Raw genomic sequence first — 10,526 nt, 5'->3', positions numbered from 1 at the left:
ATTTGGATGGGTATATGAATAGGAAGGGTTTGGAGGGATATGGGCCGGGTGCTGGCAGGTGGGACTAGATTGGGTTTGGATATCTGGTCGGCATGGACAGGTTGGACTGAAGGCTCTGTTTCCATGCTGTACATCTCTATAACTCTATGATCTACTAAATGTGTGTCTATCTTGCACTGAGGAAGGTAGTGATGTAGCAGAAATGTCATTGGACAAGCAATCCCAAATTCCCACGGCAGATGGTTAAATTTGAATTCATTAAAAAACTGGAATTTAAAAAAGCTAGCCTAAAGACTATTACATAACCAGAGATTACTGCCTTTGTAGTTCTGCTTTCTAAATTAGCCCATAGCGTGATATTAAAGAGTTAATTTGCTCTGCTGACCTGCAAGAAATTGAAAGCCCCAGGGATATTGTGCTATGTCTTTATCTTATAGGTGGAATGTGGGAATTTACATTCCCATCCCTTGCATTTGTATCATCACCACCACCTATTCAGAAGTCAGTTGGAACACTGCAATTGAAATGCTGAGTGCACCCTATAGTTACACAAAAAATACAATTCACACCAGATCTGACCATTAAGGGATGATTTACATTACATTGTTTCTGGAGGTGAGGTGGTCACTGCATTGTATCTTGAGTGGCATGTGACTGTGAGGGAGTGGCCAGAGTTCTGTAAGCATTACCAACTGACCTATATAAAAGGGATGTGTTTTCTTTGTTCGGGGCCTCTTCTGACTTGACTTCACACGCCTGCGAAGAGGGTCAAAGTGGGTCACCCAGCTTGTACAGGTTTAATAAACTTGAACTGTTTGCAGAAGTTAGTGTGTGTGAATTGCATCTAGCGTGAGAAAACTCAGGAAAAGAACCTAACAATAGTTTCTCATATTCCCTTAATGGAACATCTTTCTTAAATCAGAAATTGCTGGAGAAACTCAAATCTGACAGCATCTGTGGGGAAAAAAGTAGTTAACATTAACTCTGCTTTGTTCCCAGATGCTACCAGACCTGCTGAGTTTCTCCAACGATTTCTGTTTTTGTTTCAGATCACCAGCATCTGCTGATGTTTATTTTATCTTTATTCGACATACGTCCATAATATCCACACTGACTATGAGAAATGGATCCTCTTGATCTCACTCAAAAATATTCTCCCGTTCCAATGAGATATTCTTAATGTGAAACTAGATAGACAGCACCTCTTATCTGCAGGAACAGTACCTATTTCCCAAAATTAAATGGTTCCCCACACCACAGTGCTATGATCAGTGTGCTAATTCACAATGCAGTTTTCACCCCGTGTACACAGGCTACAAAACCTATAAATCTTGATGGACATGTGCAAGAGCTGAAGGTCCTCCAATGCCTCCTTTGGATCTCTATAGCTGTCTCACATGCAGTCATAACTAACTGTCCCTGGCCAATGACTAAATCTAAATTACTTGATTTATGGGGTGTGACTACAAGCCCTGCGTGATGCATTTCAGCCTCCAATGTTTTATGGCAGATATGTCACTAGGGATCACTTGTGAAGTGAAGAGATGATGAATAAATGGGCAATGACAGCATTAGAGGAGTATGGAGAGTATCGATATCAATCAGTTGGGCGAAATTTAAGTTGTAGACTTGCTTGATGCAACACTAATCCGATATTTACGTTTACTAAATGACATTAATTTACAAAATTTAAATGCGCTCAAATAATGATTTAGTCTAGAATTTGAATATTGCAGAAAAACAGCATTTTGCACTCAATCAGAACATTTCACAAAAATACCAATTCAAGTGAAAAACCCTAATTTATATTGCACGAGTGAAGATGCTAATTGGTTAGCAAGTAGATTCTGATTGGTAGAGGTATTGCCATGGTGAATTCATCATTAATACAATTGACAGTTAACTGCCAGGCTTTAGATTTTAAACAAGTGTTGCATGGCCATGCTAAATTGCCCATAGTGTCCAGGGATGTGTTGGCGAGGTGGATTAGCCAGAGGAAATGCAGGGTTACAAGGATAGGCTAAGGGGGTTGATGGACTTGATGGGCCAAATGGTTTGCTTCCACATGGTAGAGATACAATATTCTTAAAAACAAAGCAGGTTAGCTCTGTTTGAGCAAGGCAATGGCCTAGTGTTAATATCGCTGATCACCTAACCCAGAGACCCAGGTAATGTTCTGGGGACCTCATGTCGAATCCTGCCATGGGAGATGGTGATATCTGAATTCAATAAATATCTGGAATTAATAGTCTATTATGACCACAAATCCATTGTCGAGTGTTGGAAAAACTCAATTGGTTCACTGATGTCCCTGAGGGAAGGAAACTGCTGGTCTGACCTACATGTGACTCCGGACCCACAACAATGTGGTTGACTCTTAACTGCCCTCTGGGCAGTTAGGGATGGGCATTAAAACGCTGGCCTAGCCACCAATGCCCTCATTCCACGAATGAATAAAACAAAATCAGCAGTTGGCTCTCACTAATATTGTTGAGTTCAAAGACACATATTGCATGCAATTTTTTTGGTCTCTGCGAAGAACAAGGCCATGTGTATTCATATATGTTGCTGCAAATATACGTGCCCTACACGGAGTCAAACTGACAATCCTAAATTGTTCGTTGGCATAATTCTTCGCACTGTTGTCCAATTGCAGGATTACATCCAATGTACAGTTGCAATATTTCTAAGTGTAAACTAGTCAGGTACGGTAGTATCTTGTTTGTTGCTAACTGTCTAAAGGATATGCTGTTTGATACAACTGCCAGTCTTTAGGACATTTAAGCTCCATTTGAAATAAACCAAAACAATGAGCTCCCTTACTTCAACGTCAGCCAAGATTTTTCTCTATTGTCTACCACAAATTAGTCTCTCTACTCGTCAGCATATACTTTGGGATTCCGACAATTTTGCATGCAAGCAGATTACCTAATGTTTCTCCTGAACACTTAAGTCATTCGAAGTTGGTTTCCCAGCAAGATGGTAATGGATGACCAGGGTCTTACGCTGGGCTATGAGATTACAGCTTCTTGGCTCAATACAGTTCTGCTGCTGATGAACCACAGCATCTCATGTATCTCTACTTTTTAACTGCTAGATCTGATAAAAATATAAAAACCCCATTTAGCACAATGGTCATACCACACAACACGATGGATAAAGACTGCACGATAATCACTCCTGTCAATATTGTGATGGACTGATGCATCTATGCAAGATAAATTAGTGAGAATGTGATTAAGTGTTTTCCATATAGGTTACTTCTTCACCTGCCGCAAACCAGCATTCCTGATTATTTTCTCTTCTGCACACACTTAGATTAGATTAATTAGATTGTTGTGGTTCTGTTCACTGAGCCAGGAATTTGTGTTGCAGATGTTTCGCCCCCTGTCTAGGTGACATCCTCAGTGCTTGGGAGACTCCTGTGAAGCGCTTCTGTGATATTTCCTCCAGCATTTGTAGTGATTTGAATCTGCTGCTTCCGGTTGGCAGTTCCAGCTGTCCATTGCAGTGGTCGGTATATTGGGTCCAGGTCAATGTGTTTATTGATTGAATCTGTGGATGAGCATCTATGAACACCAACTAGCCACGAAACGACACGACCAGCTATCCTTAGTAGCCACACACGAGGATGACAAGCAACATGAATTCAATAAGCACATCGACCTGGACCCAATATACCGACCACTGCAATGGACAGCTGGAACTGACAACCGGAAGCGGCAGATTCAAACCACTACAAATGCCGGAGGAAAGATCATAGAAGCTCTTCACAGGAGGCTCCCACGCACGGAGGAGGTCATCTAGACAGGGGACGAAACATCTGCAACACAAATTCCTGGCTCGACAAACAGAACCACAACAACGAGCACCCGAGCTACAAATCTTCTCACAAACTTTGATTAGATTAGATTACTTGCAGTGTGGAAACAGGCCCTTCAGCCCAACAAGTCCACACCAACACGCCAAAGTGCAAACCACCCAAACCCATTCCCCTACATTTACACCTTCACCTAACTATGGGCAATTTAGCACGGCCAATTCACCTAACCCACACATTTTTGGACTGTGGGAGGAAACCCACGCAGACACGGGGATAATGTGCAAACTCCACAGTCAGTTGCCTGAGGCGGGAATTGAACCCGGGTCTCTGGCGCTGTGAGGCAACAGTGCTAACCACTGTGCCACCGTGCCGCCTGCCTCATTCCTGCCCAAAACGTTGAATCTCCTGCTCCTCGGATGCTGCCTGACCGGCTGTGCTTTTCCACCATCACACTCTCGACTCTGGTCTCCAGCATCTGCAGTCCTCACTTTCACCCTGTACATACACACAGCTTACAGAGAACATTGCTGCAAATCCAGTCTAGCAACTATGCCTGACCAGGTCCATAGACAATTGTTCAACAAAGTCACTCTTGGTGATGGACACTGAAACCCCCCCACCCAGAGTACAGTCTGTGTCCTTGCCACCCTCATTGCTTTGTCCAATTGATTTTCAACATGGAGGAGTACTGATTCATCATTCGTGGGGGGCGAGCAGTTTGGAAGGTGGTGATTAGCACGACGTTTCTCACTCAATGTTCCACCTGATGCCTCGAGATTTCAATGAGGTCTTGAGTCAATGCTGAAGACTTCCAAAACAACACCCTCCCAATAATCTCCAGTGGAACATAACATAGCCAGGATGTGTGGGTCATTGTAGAGCAAACTTCCATCAGTATAGACTATAGTTTTGAGAGAGTACAGGGAGTCCTCAATATTGACTCCTTACTCTCATGAGGAGAAAGTGAGGACTGCAGGTGCTGGATATCACAGTCAAGAGTTTGTCAGTGGAAAAGCATAGCAGGTCAGGCAGCATCCAAGGAGCAGGAGAATCGATGTTTCGGGCACAAGCCCTTCATCAGGAGTGAGGCTTGTGGGTTCGGGCTGAGAGATAAATGGAAGGGGGGGGGTGGGGTTGGGGGGAGGAGGGGGGGGAAGGTAGCTGAGAAAGCAATAGGTGGGTGAAGGTGAGGGAGGTGGTGATAGATCAGGGGGAGAGATGGACAGGTCTGGAGGGTGGAGCAGAGTTGGAGGCTTGGGACTGGGATAATGTGGGGAGAGGGGAAATGAGGAAGCTATTGAAATCCACATTTATCCCTTGTGGTTGCAGGGTCCTAAGGCGGAATATGAGGCATTCTTCCTTCAGGCATCGGGTGCTAACAGTTTGGTGGTGGAGGCGGCCCAGGACCTGCATGTCATGTCATTGACGGAGTGGGAGGGGGTGTTGAAGTATTCAGCTACGGGGCAGTGGGGTTGATGGGTGCAGGTGTCCCAGAGACGTTCTCTGAAATGATCCGCAAGAAGGCCTCCTGTTTCCCCGATGTAGTGGAGACCACACCAGATGCAACAGATGATGATACACTGCTGAAGCCAGGTGCCAACTCGCAGACACCTCCTCCTACTGCCCCCTTGCTCATGGCCTTGTCTCCCATCACCAAACCATCATCTCCCAGACAATCCACAACCTCATCACCTCTGAGAATCTCCCACCCACAGCCTCCTACCTCACTGTCAGTGAACTCTGCACTGCCTGATTCCTTTCCAAGATTCACAAACCTGACTGCCTTGGTCGACCCATTGTCTTAGCCTGCACCTGCCCCACCAAACTCATCTCTTCCTACCTCAGCACCATCCTGTCCCCCTTAGTCCAGGTGCTCACCGCTTACATTCATGACATCATCTATGTCCTTCACCTCCTCCAAAATTTTTGTTTCCCTGGCCCTGAACGCCTCATCTTCACCGGGAACACGCAGTCCCTGTACACATCGATGCGCCACGATGAAGGTCTCCAAGCCCTCAGTTTCTTTCTCTCACGCCATCCCAACCAGTACCCTTCCACCAACACCCTCATCTGCTGGCTGAACTGGTCCTCACCATCAACAACTTCTCCTTCCAATCATCCCACTTCCTCCAAACCCAAATGGGTAGCCATGGGCATTCGCATAGGACCTAGCTATGCCTGCCTATTTATCAGATATGTGGAACAGTCCATCTTCCGCAGTTACACCAGCACCACTCCCCCGTCTGTTCCTCGGCTACAATGATGACTGTATCGGCGCAGCCTCATGCTCCCACGATGAGGTTGAACAGTTCAACCACCTTACCAACACCTTCCACCCCGACCTCAAATTCACCTGGACAATCTTGGACACCTCCCTCCCCTTCCTGGACCTCTCCATCACCGTTTCCGGTGACCGAATAACCACAGATATCTACAACAAGTCTACCGACTCCCTCAGCTGCCAAGACGACACCTCCTTCTACTCTACTTCCTGTAAAAACGCTATCTCTTATTCCCAACTCCTCCGCTGCATCTGTTCCCAGAATGACCAATTCCACCTCACTAAGTCCCAGATGGCCTCCTTCTTTCACAATCGCAACTTCCCTTCCCACGTGGTTGACAATGCCCTCTAGTGCATCTCCTCCACTTCACGCACCACCGCCCTTGACCCCCATCCCTCCCAACGCAACAAAGACAGAACCCCCCGGTCCTCAGCTTCCACTCCATCAACCTCTGCATGCATCACATCATCCTCCGCCACCTCCAAACGGATGCCATCACCAAAGATATATTTCCCTCCCCAACCCTATCTGCATTCCGGAAAGACCATTCCCTCCACATCTCCCTCATCAGGTCCACACCCCCACCAGCCCACACCCTACTCCTTTCCCTGCCACCACAGGAAATGCAAAACCTGTGCCCATACCACTCCCCTCATCTCCGTCCAAGGCCCCAAGGGATCCTTCCACATCAGTCAGAAATTTATCTGTATCTCTACCAATATCATCTACTGCATCCACTGCACCCGGTGTGGTCTCCTCTACATCGGGGAGACAGGATGCCTTCTTGCAGATCATTTCTGAGAACATCTCTGGGATCACCGCACCCACCAACCCCACATTTCAACTCCCCTTCCCACTCCGTCAAGGAATTGCAGGTCATGGGCTTCCTCCACCGTCTAACTGTTCCCACCCGATGCCTAGAGGAAGAACGACTCATATTCCACCTTGGACTCATATTCCACCTGCAACCACACAGGATAAATGTGGATTTCAACAGCTTCCTTATTTCCTCTCCCTTCACACTATCCCAGTCCCAAGCTTCCAACTGGGCACCGCCCCCCAGACCTGTCCATCACTTCCCTTCTGACCGATCACCTTCTCCCACCTATCGCTTTCTCAGCTACCTTCCTCCCAACCCCACCCCCCCATCCATTTCTCTCTCGGCCCCTATGCACAAGCCTCACTTCTGGTGAAGGACTGATGCCCGAAACATTGGTTCTCCTGCTCCTCGTACGCTGCCTGACCTGCTGTGCTTTTCCAGTGGCACACACTTTATTCATTACTCTCAGGAGGTCTTGTAGCAGAAGGTCAAACATGGGAAGGAAACCTCCTGCTTATCAGCAAAATCTGCCCTCCTAGATGAATCAGTACTCTATATTCAGCCTAGATTAGTCTTCTGATGCATTTGGTAAGGACAAACAAAGCAAAATAATACTCACTAAATAGGACAATACTGAGAGGCTTAGTGGATGTGAGGGACTTGAGTGCATGCCAACAGACCTTGAAAGTAACAAGTCATCAGTTAGACCACAGTTTGAGTACTATGTGAAATTCCAGTCACCCCCATTACAGAAGGGATAGATTAGAGAGGAGATTCACAAACATCTTTTCAGAACTATGAGGAAATAATGGGCTGAATGGGGTTGTTTTTCTTGGAACAGAGGAAACAGAATAAAGATTTTATTGGTGTATACATGGTTATGAGAGGCTTACTTCCCTTAGCAGAGCATGGACTTAAAATGACTGGTTGAAGGATTAGAGGAGAATTTGTTTTTCACCCAAGGGTGATAAGGGGTTTCGCTCTGTCCCAAAGGGTATAAGCCACAGCAACCTAAACAGGTGTTTGGATACACATCGGATGTTCTGCAACCTCAAGTAGTATGAACCAATTGCTGGAAATGGAATCAGACTTGATGATTCACTGTTTGGTCAAAGTGAGCACAACCAGCAGAGTGGCCTCCTTGTGTGCCTGAATGTTCTAAATATCTAGGAGAAAGTGAGGACTGCAGATTCTGGAGATCAGAGCTGAAACATGTGTTGCTGGAAAAGCGCAGATCAGGCAGCATCCAAGGAGCAGGAGAATCGACGTTTCGGGCATGCTGCCTGACCTGCTGCATTTTTCCAGCAACACATTTTTCAGCTCTGATCTCCAGCATCTGCAGTCCTCACTTTCTCCTAGATATTTAGAACATTCAGACACACAAGGAGGCCACTCTGCTGGTTGTGCTCACTTTGACCAAACAGTGAATCATCAAATCTGATTCCATTTCCAGCAATTGGTTCATACTTCGAGGTTGCAGAACATCCGATGTGTATCGAAGGGCTTATGCCCGAAACGTCGATTCTCCTGCTCCTTGGATGCTGCCTGACCTGCTGCGCTTTTCCAGCAACACATTTTTCAGCTTCCTTTCTGTTCTAAATATCTGAAGAGGAGGAAATGTGCTTGAATGCAGAGAGGGGCAAATGAGTTGGGAGTATGTCATCTGTTCCATAGGGATGGACAATATATGTTGGCCAAACCTGTGATGCCCACACCTCATGAATGAAAAAAGGAGGGCTGACACAAATATAGTTGGATCAAATGGCCTTCAATGCTGTAACTACTATAATTCTGTATTGAACATCATTTGAAAGGACATAAAACACCACTGTGACAAGTAGTGAGAGAAGTAACAAAAGAGAAAAGTCTAGTTAACATCATCCTGTCACATATCTATTTTTGACAGTATCGACCTGAACAAAAATGACAATCCTGTGGAGATGAAGTCCTGTCTTCATGTTGTGGGCTGTTTCCATTGTGAAACAAGACACGCCCATCATTTAAGATGGAACAGATTTTGGCTGCTTTTAGCATTTTAAACCTGGCATTCACCAAATACTGTGGCTACCTTAACTGTCCCCCACCACAATCAATAACGTCGCACCACAGTACATTCTTCGCTCTATCATTGAGCTAGGCAACTAACAAGGAGTATAACAGCAACATCGGGTAGAGCAGAAGCAAAATACTGTGGTCAGAGCTACATAACCTCATAATTAGCACATCAAATCAAAGTACTGCAATCCATCACAATCAAAAATGAACAGCAGTGAACACTGAAACAAACTGAGGGAAGAGGTTTCACGAACATTGTCATCATCCAACAGCAGAAGAGAAAAGGAGGGGGTCACAACTAGCAAAGGGATACAAAACAGTGAATGGAGGATGGTAACCGCTCAATTATAGCACATAGCATTGTACTACAGCCTCGCAAACATCTGACGCCAAAGACTTCACTTCAGTGCAATCACGTCAGTGGCAGCATGTTATTTCAGTAACACTTTTTATTTACAAAAGCAGTTTTTCATGAATTGAGGGTATAATAATCCTTAAGTATCCAGACAGTTTTGAACTCATTACTTCATTTTTTTTGGCTTGCAGAAGTAAATTCCAAAAACTATCCCCTCCCTATATCAGCGACAAGTATATTCTTGTTGCTGCTACCCGGGGAATGTCAATGATAGGTGTCAGAACAGATCCTGCATCTTGACTGCTATATATCCGACTGGAGCTCAATACCCTGGAGAATACCATAACGGCTATTAAAACTGGAGTCAATCGAAGAACCCTTAAGCAAATATCCGTATTGACAGGGTCTGCACTCAATTATATCATAACCTACCAAATTTTAAACTGGTGTACATGTAGCCTCACTGTGGTGAATAAACTGAAGTTACATCATCGATGTACACAACCTTTCTTAATTAAGTGAAAATCGAAAGGCAAGCAAATATAAAACACTGTTCTCATCAATGTCACTTTAACTTACAGGCTTATACTCCGCACTTTGCCTCTAGCCGTTAGCAATTAATGCTCAATTTTTTTTAAAAAAAGCGCTAGGTCGAGTTGCAATTGGCACTCGTACCTACCACACTCCAGCATTTAATCAAAATCCTTCTGTGCCCAGCCCACTGCTTAAACATATAGTCGAACACCAACATCGCAAAAACCGTCAACTCTTGCGGACAAGAGACACTCGACGTACCGTCCGATAACGTATTAATCCCAAGGCCGTGGCTGCTCATTACTGTTTAACACTTGACAGATCAATCGGCTACTCATCACACCAAGGGCTGGAGCACACATAGCAACCGCTTACTGATGTGAGTTGGGGGATGGGGATGGAGGTGGTCGCCCTGCATAAGCGTACCCAAATTCAAAAGCTTCCGACCTCTTGGACTTCATTTCTACCTGTGATCCTTTCCCCCTCCCTTACTAAATTTATTCGTGAAAATCAGGGGCCAGCTCCCCCGTCCCGTGCTACATTTGTCCGTTACGCTGCAATCAAACGCTCCGGTGCGTGCCAGGCATCCAATACCGCGCATGCGTACTCAATTCGACGACGACAACGACGACGACTGCGTTGCAGCGCACGATTCAG

The 10,526-nt window shown here is 45.5% G+C and overlaps 1 protein-coding gene across 7 annotated transcripts in view; it reads right to left on the bottom strand.

The window, feature by feature from the left end:
• Window positions 1-10,526, bottom strand: part of LOC122554242 (CMP-N-acetylneuraminate-beta-1,4-galactoside alpha-2,3-sialyltransferase-like) — a 627,037-nt gene that overhangs the window by 478,040 nt on the left and 138,471 nt on the right. Inside the window, exon 1 of one of the 7 annotated variants that reach the window (XM_043698966.1) lies at window positions 10,131-10,415. The exons of 3 other annotated variants lie outside the window; for them this stretch is intronic. The gene's annotated coding sequence lies outside the window, so the exon portion shown is untranslated. Of the gene's footprint in view, window positions 1-10,014; window positions 10,081-10,130; window positions 10,416-10,526 lie in introns of those variants that run through there. 3 more of the 7 variants (XM_043698959.1, XM_043698965.1, XM_043698963.1) reach the window with 3 other exon arrangements.

This window comes from Chiloscyllium plagiosum, chromosome 11, assembly GCF_004010195.1.
Source record: "Chiloscyllium plagiosum isolate BGI_BamShark_2017 chromosome 11, ASM401019v2, whole genome shotgun sequence".
Taxonomy (NCBI): domain Eukaryota; kingdom Metazoa; phylum Chordata; class Chondrichthyes; order Orectolobiformes; family Hemiscylliidae; genus Chiloscyllium; species Chiloscyllium plagiosum.
This window is presented reverse-complemented; position numbering and strand designations above follow the sequence as displayed.